The sequence below is a fragment of the Bombina bombina genome, chromosome 3 (genome assembly GCF_027579735.1).
Source record: "Bombina bombina isolate aBomBom1 chromosome 3, aBomBom1.pri, whole genome shotgun sequence".
Classification (NCBI taxonomy): Eukaryota; Metazoa; Chordata; class Amphibia; order Anura; family Bombinatoridae; genus Bombina; species Bombina bombina.
In genome coordinates this window covers 339646426-339658967 of record NC_069501.1, presented here as the reverse complement: position 1 = coordinate 339658967, position 12542 = coordinate 339646426, and the positions used below count along the sequence as shown (strand labels likewise).

The 12542-nt window shown below is 37.0% G+C and overlaps 1 protein-coding gene across 2 annotated transcripts in view; it reads right to left on the bottom strand.

Moving 5' to 3' along the window:
• STS (steroid sulfatase) overlaps positions 1-12542 on the bottom strand; it is a 785042-nt gene that overhangs the window by 289547 nt on the left and 482953 nt on the right. The window lies entirely within an intron of this gene.

Below are 12542 nucleotides of genomic sequence, written 5' to 3'. Positions count from 1 at the left end.
TCCCTGAGGCCTGTACAGCTGCTCCTGGATCGTTGGAGGAGTGGTGGAAAATAAAGGTGGATATGCCGATAGAGGTTGATCCAAGCAAGGGATCAATAAGGCAAATAGAACAATTCACCAGCAAGGTAGACAAAATAAAAGTATTTATTAAAAATATAAAAATTACTTAGCAACGCGTTTCTCGGCTAACATGCCGTTTCATCAGGCTACATAATTCTAAGAGCTACCTTGCTGACTTAAAAGGACTGACAGGACCAATCAAAACCCTGAAAATTCACACACCTCCCTTGCTCAGGTGTACTATCTGATTACAGGGTGTCGCCCTGAGATACATAGCACTTTTGTTAAAAATGAATACAATTTATACAAACTTCAAAAAAATCTTTCTATATATACAAGGGCAATTTAACATGAATCGATAGCAAGTTTTAATCTCAATAATTGTAACAATAATATTTAGATATTTCAGTCTTACAAACAATATAACAATATAAAAGAAATATGATATAATAATCAGATATTTATAAATATAATAGATGAATTCTCAGTAATAAATTTATAATAAACATATAAATCATATAATAACAAATTATAAATAAATACAAGAATAAATACTAAAAAAATATATAATTACTAAAAATATATATAAAGCCATATAATCAATCATATTACTACATCTAATGGTCGGATTAGAACTCACGACCTAGTGGCTGGGAAACCATCAACCCAGCCACTAGGCTATAAGCGGGCTTCTGATGCAAGTGTTCATAGTGTACTGAATGTATTTTGACAATGCTGTGACTGGTGCAAGTGGTGCATTATACAAAATAAACGTGTGTGTGAAAAAAGGTGTATAAATGTGATGTACTTGTGCCTAACAGATAGTGGTATTTACCTTTATAGTGATGTACATATAAGGAAAGCAATGATGTACCATTATGTGATGGATTGCTATGTGTGGCCATAGCAGATATGTGTGACATGTTGGTTAACATACTAGTGTGATGGCTAAAAATAAAATAAGAATTGACTAAAAGCCAATATTGGAAGGGGATACTAGTAATTATTATAGTGCTAATATGTTAATAATTTGCTAAAAAGATATTATGAATGATTATTAAGAATACTTGATGTATTCATATGACATATTTACTATGTTAATGTATTCTTAATGTGACAGTATTAAGCCACTATATATAATGTGATATATATTAGTATTAAACATTGACTAGATTGGATCTCCCGACCTCATAGTATAAATATCTAACAAGCTAACCGCTAGGCCATGACTGCCTGTGTGCAAAGAGTGGTCAAATAGTTAAAATACTAATGTGGTGCCTAAATATAAATATTGACTGATAGCCAATATCAAAGTGCTAATGTATTAAAAGATTTTTAACTAAAAAGATATTGTGGGTGAATATTAAGAATGCTCCGTTTACTCGTGTGACATGTTTGATATGCTAAATATATTCCTGATATAGCAAAATTGTGCATCTATATTGTTAATTTAAAAGATAAAAAATTAAAAAAAAAAAAAAAAAAATATATAAATAAAATTTAGTATAAATTAATACTAATAAACAATAATGGCCAGATTTGAACTCCTGACCTAATAATATAAAGACTATCAACCTAACCACTAGGCCACAACTGCATGTGTACCAAGATTGGTCGAATTTTCTTATAATCAGCTGTATATGGTCTATTAAGATTATTCATATGCTAATTCAATACTATATTATTACATAAGATAGGGGTAATTTTGATAGGCAGAGAGAGATTATATAACAGCTTTATACTTTTAGTTAATAAATATAATCTAGAGGGCTGCCAAATCTACATTAATCTAAAAGGCTGCCAGATCTACATTAAGGTTAAGTCCTAATGGGTGTAAAGTTTTTAGTTTATGAATCCAAAAAGTCTCTCTCTGCCTAAGCCTCAAAAATCTATTATATGTATGGGATGGTATAATTTCTTCTATGGGTATTATAGTGTAACAATTGGGGTTCCCTTTGTGATTTTTATGGCAGTGTTTAATAACACTGTGTGATTTCTTGTTTTTTAAAACACTACAATAATGCTCTGACCACCTATGGCTCAATCGTCTAATAGTTCGGCCGATATATTGAATCCCACAAACACAAGAGATAAGATAAACTACATATTTTGAAGCACAAGTCATTCTACTTTTGATCTTGTAAGTTTTTTTGTCTACAAAGGATTGAAACACATGAGTACCATGTCCTATGTGATCACACATTTTACATCTGGATGCTCTACATTTGTATATTCCTCTGCCCTTTATTTGGGAATTCAAATTTCTTCTATTCTTAGATTTATGATTTTCTTGTTTGGCCTTGTGTTTTACTACTTTACTAGGTGCCAAAATATTTTTAAGATTTGGGGCCTTTCTATACACAATGGAGGGAGTATCTCCAATTAGATCCTTTAAAATAGGGTCTCTTTTCAGGATTCTCCAATGTTTTTGGAAAATTTCACTTATATGTTTATAATTACAGTTATACTGTGTAATAAATCTTATTTCAATAGGTTTATCATCTCCCCGTTGGATATTATGGTTTTTGTTAAAGTATGTCTCTCTATTTTCATTTCTAGCTCTTTGATAACTAGAATTAATAAGGTCTGTTGGATAATGCTTTTCCATGAATCTCTCTTTGAGCGTCGTACTCTGCTTATCATAATCCGATATTAGGCTACAATTGCGCCTTATCCGTTTAAATTGTCCGTATGGGACATTCTTTTTCCAAGGATAGTGGTGATTACTTCTAAAATCTAGATAGCTGTTGCTATCAACAGTTTTGAAATGGGTTGAACTATCTATTCCACCCAAATTATTAAAACGCAGGGATAAATCTAAGAAAACCACACTCTCCTTATGTATACAACTAGTAAATTTCAATCCTCTGTTATTGAGGTTCAGGTGGTCTACAAATTCTAAAGCTCTATCTTGAGTGCCATTCCAAATGAAAATTAAATCGTCTATGAACCTACCATAGAACACCAGGTTCGCCCCAAATTCCGATTGGTAGATGTAACTATTTTCAAAGCTCCCCATATATAGATTAGCGAAACTCGGGGCTTTATATATATTTTTAGTAATTATATATTTTTTTAGTATTTATTCTTGTATTTATTTATAATTTGTTATTATATGATTTATATGTTTATTATAAATTTATTACTGAGAATTCATCTATTATATTTATAAATATCTGATTATTATATCATATTTCTTTTATATTGTTATATTGTTTGTAAGACTGAAATATCTAAATATTATTGTTACAATTATTGAGATTAAAACTTGCTATCGATTCATGTTAAATTGCCCTTGTATATATAGAAAGATTTTTTTGAAGTTTGTATAAATTGTATTCATTTTTAACAAAAGTGCTATGTATCTCAGGGCGACACCCTGTAATCAGATAGTACACCTGAGCAAGGGAGGTGTGTGAATTTTCAGGGTTTTGATTGGTCCTGTCAGTCCTTTTAAGTCAGCAAGGTAGCTCTTAGAATTATGTAGCCTGATGAAACGGCATGTTAGCCGAGAAACGCGTTGCTAAGTAATTTTTATATTTTTAATAAATACTTTTATTTTGTCTACCTTGCTGGTGAATTGTTCTATTTGCCTTATTGATCCCTTGCTTGGATCAACCTCTATCGGCATATCCACCTTTATTTTCCACCACTCCTCCAACGATCCAGGAGCAGCTGTACAGGCCTCAGGGAGTCAGCCGAACGGCTCTTTAAGATTCGGCACGCCTGATATTGCACTGCTTGTGCAACTCCGTTTGTGAGTATAACTTCTCGACATCTGTTGTATGTGCATTCTGTGCCTGGGATAATCTGCACCAAGGGCGGTATCTATATTTTATGTCATAGGTATCTTTTTTCCCCACATCGTTGGTGAAGTGATTACCCAGTGAACAGCTGATTTCACCCTCTAGCGAGTCAGCCGAGCGGCTCTGAAGCTTCGGCTCACCGGTTATTGCACTGCATGTGCAAACATCTTTGTGAGTATTACTCTGAACTGTTAGTTTAGAATCATTTGTAGCCAAGGATCATCTGCACCAGAGCGCCTCTTCTTTTTTTGTTTCTATACAGAACGCAGTCATCTCTTGTTAAATAATAGTTGTTGCACTTTAATGTTGCTTTGCTATTTTATATATTTTGTTATTATTTTTCATGGATTAGTCATAACATGCAAATAAATATAAAAAAAAATCTGTTTCCTTCCATTATTAAATTGTTCACAGGCTTTTTATGTAGTAGCTCCTACCATTAATAGTATATATGTATTTGTCTGTTATTGGTTGATGGCTGTCACATGATGGGGGGATTTAGGGAAACTTTGAAATTGAAAAGTAGTATAGTATTGTCTTTCTATTATGCATACGTTGCGCATGCAATTGTCCTGTAGATCAATATTTCAAAGCCTTAGGTGCCACATATAAATTTATGTCTATTAAAAACACAAATAATATATTTTCTATTTATTTAAGTTTTCCCTTACAAACGGCTCTTTTAAATTGATACCATTTAGTCTGAAGAAGGTGGCCATCCCTGCTTTAAATGGAATTTCTAATGAAAACATTAGTTAGGAGGAAAGAAATTAGAACTAATTTAGCTCAGATTAAATAGCTCTGATTTCCAACAGAAGGCTACCAGCCCACTGCTATCAGATCCACACCCAACACTGGAGAGGTGAGAGCACAATTACACTGTATTTGGTTTGTAAAATAGTATAATAAGCTGCTGTCCCCAAAACATTGTAGCCCAGATTACAAACGGAGTGCTAAGAAAAGCGCAGAATCTGATATTATAAGTCAATGGTAGAATAGATTTACAAGAGAATGTTGGTGCAGTTGACATTATTTTAGAGTGCATAGCGCAGCCACACTTAACATCACTCAAGCACAACACATAATAGCACTAAAAAAGTTGGCATGACTTGAAATCTGAAGTAAAGTGTTAGGGCTAAAATATATTAAAATAAACTATTTCACACTTATAACTACATATTTTAACCCCTTCAGATCCTATGCCCACTGTGATGGACATCACATGTTTCTTGGTTTTAATTGAATGTAGATTCTGTATTTTTCTGTTTAAAAATTGTGTAGTAACAGTTAAAGTATACTAAACCCAAATCTTTATTTAAAAAGCAGGAATGTAAAGCTTAGGAGCTGACCCGTTTTAAGTTCTGCACCCTGGAGCGCACTTGCTTATTGGTGACTAAATTCAGCCAACCAATAAAGAAGTGGTTCTGAACTAAAAATCTGCTAGCTTTTATTTCCTACTGCCTCAGCTAACATATATATTTTGAACCTTATATATACCCTTGTGCTGGACAAGAATTGTTGATTTGTCTTTTTTCCCTAACTAGTATATACACACATATATATATACATATATAAAGTCATAGATAGGATTGCACAATCATACTTAAATAATGTCACGGTGCTCTGCTAATACCATAACAATACTCTCCAAAAAGCAGGCAGCTCACTGGTCTTTGCAGTAAAACTAGAATTTATTACATCAGTTTAAAAAACAAACGTTTCGGCACTGCATTGTGCCTTTGTCAATGTTATACAACAAAAAGTACAAGGACAGAGTGCACCCAAGCACCCCGGATCAGTTAACATACATTTAAAACAAACCCCCTTAAATAGAGAATAGAGAATATCCCCACTTAGCCTTTACCGCCATTCCTATTGCATGCTCATTCAATCACCTAATCCCTGCGTCACGCTGACACGCTAGCCGTGCCTAGCGTGATGACGCATAGCACGGCGTTGTCATGACAACGTCCAAGGCATTACGTCAACGAATGAGCCAGATACCAGGAGAACACGAGGGAACAATCTGCGCATATTCAGAACAACAAAGTTTCTTGAAGCGCAGCGGTTGCTATGGGCAACCAACGTAAACCAGCCACCTAATCAGGCAAGAGCCGCTCTGGGTGTCCCATAGTATGTGGCTACGGCGGAGGCAATAAGGATGTGTAATCTTATCAGATTTTCATACCACACAACAAACATAATATAAATACAAAGTCACTTCACTTAAGTCTGTTATGTAATAGGAATATAAATCTGAAAGGGTTTGTTTTAAATGTATGTTAACTGATCCGGGGTGCTTGGGTGCACTCTGTCCTTGTACTTTTTGTTGTATAACATTGACAAAGGCACAATGCAGTGCCGTAACGTTTGTTTTTTAAACTGATGTAATAAATTCTAGTTTTACTGCAAAGACCAGTGAGCTGCCTGCTTTTTGGAGAGTATATATATATATATATATATATATATATATATATATATATACACAAAATTGTATGCAAATGTTTAGGCACACCTGACAATTTCCATGATTTTCATTTATAAATAATTGGGTGTTTGGATCAGAAATTGTATTTTGATCTATTAAATAACTGAAGGACACAGTCATATTTCAGTAGTGAAATTAGATTTATTAGATTAACAGAAAATGTGCAATATGCATCCAAACGAAATTAGGCAGGTGCAAAAATTTGGGCAACCTTGTCATTTTGTTGATTTGAATACCTGAAACTACCTAGCACTGATTAATTGGAACACACAATTGGTTTGGTGAGCCCATTAAGCCTTGAACTTCATAGACAGGTGCATCCAATCATGACAAAAGGTATATAAGGTGGCCAATTGCAAGTTGTTGTTCTCTTTGACTTTCCTCTGAAGAGTGGCAACATTGGGACCTCAAAACAACTGACAAATGACCTGAAAACAAAGATTGTTCAACATTATGGTTTAGGGGAAGGCTACAAAAAGCTATCGCAGAGATTTAAGCTGTCAGTGTCCACTGTGAGGAACATAGTGAGTTAATGGAAGACCACAGGCACAGTTCTTGTTAAGGCCAGAAGTGGCAGGACAAGTAAAATACTGAAGAGGCAAACACAAAGGATGGTGAGAACAGTCAAAAACAGCCCACAGGCCACCTCCAAAGACCTACAACATCATCTTGCTGCAGATGGTGTCACTGTGCATCGATCAACAATTCAGCGCACTTTGCACAAGGAGAAGCTGTATGGGAGAGTGATGCGGAAGAAGCCTTTACTGCACATATACCACAAACAGTCGCTTGAGGTATGCAAATGCACATTTGGACAAGCCAGCTTCATTTTGGAAGAGGGTGCTGTGGACTGATGAAACAAAGATTGAGTTATTTGTTGATAACAAGGGGCAATATGCATGGCAGCAAAAGAACACAGCGTTCCAAGACAAACACTTGCTACCCACAGTAAAATTTTGTGGATGTTCCATCATGCTGTGGGGCTGTGTGGCCAGTGCCGGTACTGGGAATCTTGTTAAAGTTGAGGGTCAAATTGATTCCACTCAATATCAGCAGATACTTGAGAATAATGTTGAGGAATCAGTCACAAAGTTTAAGTTACGCCGGGGCTGGATATTTCAACAAGACAACGACACAAAACACTGCTCAAAATCTACTCTGGCATTTATGCAGAGGAACAAGTACAATGTTCTGGAATGGCCATCCCAGTCCCCAGACCTGAATATCATTGAAAATCTGTGGGGTGATGTGAAGCGGGCTGTCCATGCTTGGCAACCATAGAACCTAACTGAACTGGAGTAGTTTTGCAAGGAGGAATGGTCCAAAACACCTTCATCCAGAATCCTGACACTTATTACAGGCTATAGGAAGCGCCTAGAGGCTGTTATTTCTGCTAAAGGAGGCTCTACTAAATATTGATGCAATATTTCTGTTGGGGTGCCAAAATTTATGCACCTGTCTAATTTCGTTTGGATTCATATTGTACGTTTTCTGTTAATCCAATAAACCTCATTTCACAATTGAAATATTACTGTGTCCTTCAGTTATTTGATAGATCAAAGTGAAATTGCTGATCTAAACACCCAATTATTTATAAATGAAAATCATGGAAATGGTCAGGGGTGCCTAAACTTTTGCATACAACAGTATATATATATATATATATATACAGGGAGTGCAGAATTATTAGGCAAGTTGTATTTTTGAGGATTAATTTTATTATTGAACAACAACCATGTTCTCAATGAACCCAAAAAACTCATTAATATCAAAGCTGAATAGTTTTGGAAGTAGTTTTTAGTTTGTTTTTAGTTATAGCTATTTTAGGGGGATATCTGTGTGTGCAGGTGACTATTACTGTGCATAATTATTAGGCAACTTAACAAAAAGCAAATATATACCCATTTCAATTATTTATTTTTACCAGTGAAACCAATATAACATCTCAACATTCACAAATATACATTTCTGACATTCAAAAACAAAACAAAAACAAATCAGTGACCAATATAGCCACCTTTCTTTGCAAGGACACTCAAAAGCCTGCCATCCATGGATTCTGTCAGTGTTTTGATCTGTTCACCATCAACATTGCGTGCAGCAGCAACCACAGCCTCCCAGACACTGTTCAGAGAGGTGTACTGTTTTCCCTCCTTGTAAATCTCACATTTGATGATGGACCACAGGTTCTCAATGGGGTTCAGATCAGGTGAACAAGGAGGCCATGTCATTAGATTTTCTTCTTTTATACCCTTTCTTGCCAGCCACGCTGTGGAGTACTTGGACGCGTGTGATGGAGCATTGTCCTGCATGAAAATCATGTTTTTCTTGAAGGATGCAGACTTCTTCCTGTACCACTGCTTGAAGAAGGTGTCTTCCAGAAACTGGCAGTAGGACTGGGAGTTGAGCTTGACTCCATCCTCAACCCGAAAAGGCCCCACAAGCTCATCTTTGATGATACCAGCCCAAACCAGTACTCCACCTCCACCTTGCTGGCGTCTGAGTCGGACTGGAGCTCTCTGCCCTTTACCAATCCAGCCACAGGCCCATCCATCTGGCCCATCAAGACTCACTCTCATTTCATCAGTCCATAAAACCTTAGAAAAATCAGTCTTGAGATATTTCTTGGCCCAGTCTTGACATTTCAGCTTGTGTGTCTTGTTCAGTGGTGGTCGTCTTTCAGCCTTTCTTACCTTGGCCATGTCTCTGAGTATTGCACACCTTGTGCTTTTGGGCACTCCAGTGATGTTGCAGCTCTGAAATATGGCCAAACTGGTGGCAAGTGGCATCTTGGCAGCTGCACGCTTGACTTTTCTCAGTTCATAGGCAGTTATTTTGCGCCTTGGTTTTTCCACACGCTTCTTGCGACCCTGTTGACTATTTTGAATGAAACGCTTGATTGTTCGATGATCACGCTTCAGAAGCTTTGCAATTTTAAGAGTGCTGCATCCCTCTGCAAGATATCTCACTATTTTTGACTTTTCTGAGCCTGTCAAGTCCTTCTTTTGACCCATTTTGCCAAAGGAAAGGAAGTTGCCTAATAATTATGCACACCTGATATAGGGTGTTGATGTCATTAGACCACACCCCTTCTCATTACAGAGATGCACATCACCTAATATGCTTAATTGGTAGTAGGCTTTCTAGCCTATACAGCTTGGAGTAAGACAACATGCATAAAGAGGATGATGTGGTCAAAATACTCATTTGCCTAATAATTCTGCACTCCCTGTATATATATATATATATATATATAACATAATTTATGTAAGAACTTACCTGATAAATTCATTTCTTTCATATTAGCAAGAGTCCATGAGCTAGTGACGTATAGGATATACATTCCTACCAGGAGGGGCAAAGTTTCCCAAACCTCAAAATGCCTATAAATACACCCCTCACCACACCCACAAATCAGTTTAACGAATAGCCAAGAAGTGGGGTGATAAGAAAAAAGTGTGAAAGCATAAAAAATAAGGAATTGGAATAATTGTGCTTTATACAAAAAAATCATAACCACCACAAAAAAGGGTGGGCCTCATGGACTCTTGCTAATATGAAAGAAATTAATTTATCAGGTAAGTTCTTATATAAATTATGTTTTCTTTCATGTAATTAGCAAGAGTCCATGAGCTAGTGACGTATGGGATAATGACTACCCAAGATGTGGATCTTTCCACGCAAGAGTCACTAGAGAGGGAGGGATAAAATAAAGACAGCCAATTCCTGCTGAAAATAATCCACACCCAAAATAAAGTTTAAATGAAAACATAAGCAGAAGATTCAAACTGAAACAGCTGCCTGAAGTACTTTTCTACCAAAAACTGCTTCAGAAGAAGAAAACACATCAAAATGGTAGTAAAAGTATGCAAAGAAGACCAAGTTGCTGCTTTGCAAATTTGATCAACCGAAGATTCATTCCTAAACGCCCAGGAAGTAGAAACTGACCTAGTAGAATGAGCTGTAATCCTCTGAGGCGGAGTTATACCCGACTCAACATAGGCATGATGAATTAAAGATTTCAACCAAGATGCCAAAGAAATGGCAGAAGCTTTCTGGCCTTTTCTAGAACCGGAAAAGATGACAAATAGACTAGAAGTCTTTCGGAAAGTCTTAGTAGCTTCAACATAATATTTCAAAGCTCTAACAACATCCAAAGAATGCAATGATTTCTCCTTAGAATTCTTAGGATTAGGGCAAAATGAAGGAACTACAATTTCTCTACTAATGTTGTTGGAATTCACAACCTTAGGTAAAAATTCAAAAGAAGTTCGCAACACTGCCTTATCCTGATGAAAAATCAGAAAAGGAGACTCACAAGAAAGAGCAGACAATTCAGAGACTCTTCTGGCAGAAGAGATGGCCAAAAGGAACAAAACTTTCCAAGAAAGTAATTTAATGTCCAATGAATGCATAGGTTCAAACGGAGGAGCTTGAAGAGCCCCCAGAACCAAATTCAAACTCTAAGGAGGAGAAATTGACTGAATGACAGGTTTAATACGAACCAAGGCTTGTACAAAACAATGAATATCAGGAAGATTAGCAATCTTTCTGTGAAAAAGAACAGAAAGAGCATAGATTTGACCTTTCAAGGAACTTGCGGACAAACCTTTATCTAAACCATCCTGAAGAAACTGTAAAATTCTCGGAATTCTAAAAGAATGCCAGGAAAAATGATGAGAAAGACACCAAGAAATATAAGTCTTCCAGACTCTATAATATATCTCTCTAGATACAGATTTACGAGCCTGTAACATAGTATTAATCACAGAGTCAGAGAAACCTTTTTGACCAAGAATCAAGCGTTCAATCTCCATACCTTTAAATTTAAGGATTTGAGATCCTGATGGAAAAAAGGACCTTGCGACAGAAGGTCTGGTCTTAACGGAAGAGTCCACGGTTGGCAAGAGGCCATCCGGACAAGATCCGCATACCAAAACCTGTGAGGCCATGCTGGAGCTACCAGCAGAACAAACGAGCATTCCTTCAGAATCTTGGAGATTACTCTGGGAAGAAGAACTAGAGGCGGAAAGATATAGGCAGGATGATACTTCCAAGGAAGTGATAATGCATCCACTGCCTCCGCCTGAGGATCCCGGGATCTGGACAGATACCTGGGAAGTTTCTTGTTTAGATGAGAAGCCATCAGATCTATTTCTGGAAGTTCCCACATTTGAACAATCTGAAGAAATACCTCTGGGTGAAGAGACCATTCGCCCGGATGCAACGTTTGGCGACTGAGATAATCTGCTTCCCAATTGTCTATTCCTGGAATATGAACCGCAGAGATTAGACAGGAGCTGGATTCCGCCCAAACCAGAATTCGAGATACTTCTTTCATAGCCAGAGGACTGTGAGTCCCTCCTTGATGATTGATGTATGCCACAGTTGTGACATTGTCTGTCTGAAAACAAATGAACGATTCTCTCTTCAGAAGAGGCCAAGACTGAAGAGCTCTGAAAATTGCACGGAGTTCCAAAATATTGATCGGTAATCTCACCTCCTGAGATTCCCAAACCCCTTGTGCTGTCAGAGACCCCCACACAGCTCCCCAACCTGCAAGACTTGCATCTGTTGAAATTACAGTCCAGGTCGGAAGAACAAAAGAAGCCCCCTGAACTAAACGATGGTGATCTGTCCACCACGTCAGAGAGTGTCGTACAATCGGTTTTAAAGATATTAATTGAGATATCTTTGTGTAATCCCTGCACCACTGGTTCAGCATACAGAGCTGAAGAGGCCGCATGTGAAAACGAGCAAAGGGGATCGCGTCCAATGCCGCAGTCATAAGACCTAGAATTTCCATGCATAAGGCTACCGAAGGGAAAGATTGTGACTGAAGGTTTCGACAAGCTGATATCAACTTTAGATGTCTCATGTCTATCAAAGATAGAGTCATGGATACTGAATCTATCTGAAAACCTAAAAAGGTTACCTAAGCCTGAGGAATCAATGAACTTTTTGGTAAATTGATCCTCCAACCATGATGTTGAAGAAACAACACAAGTCGATTCGAATGAGATTCTGCTAAATATGAAGACTGAGCAAGTACCAAGATATCGTCCAAATAAGGAATACCACAATACCCTGTTCTCTGATTACAGACAGAAGGGCACCGAGAACCTTCGTAAAAAATTCTTGGAGCTGTAGCTAGGCCAAACGGCAGAGCCACAAACTGGTAATGCTTA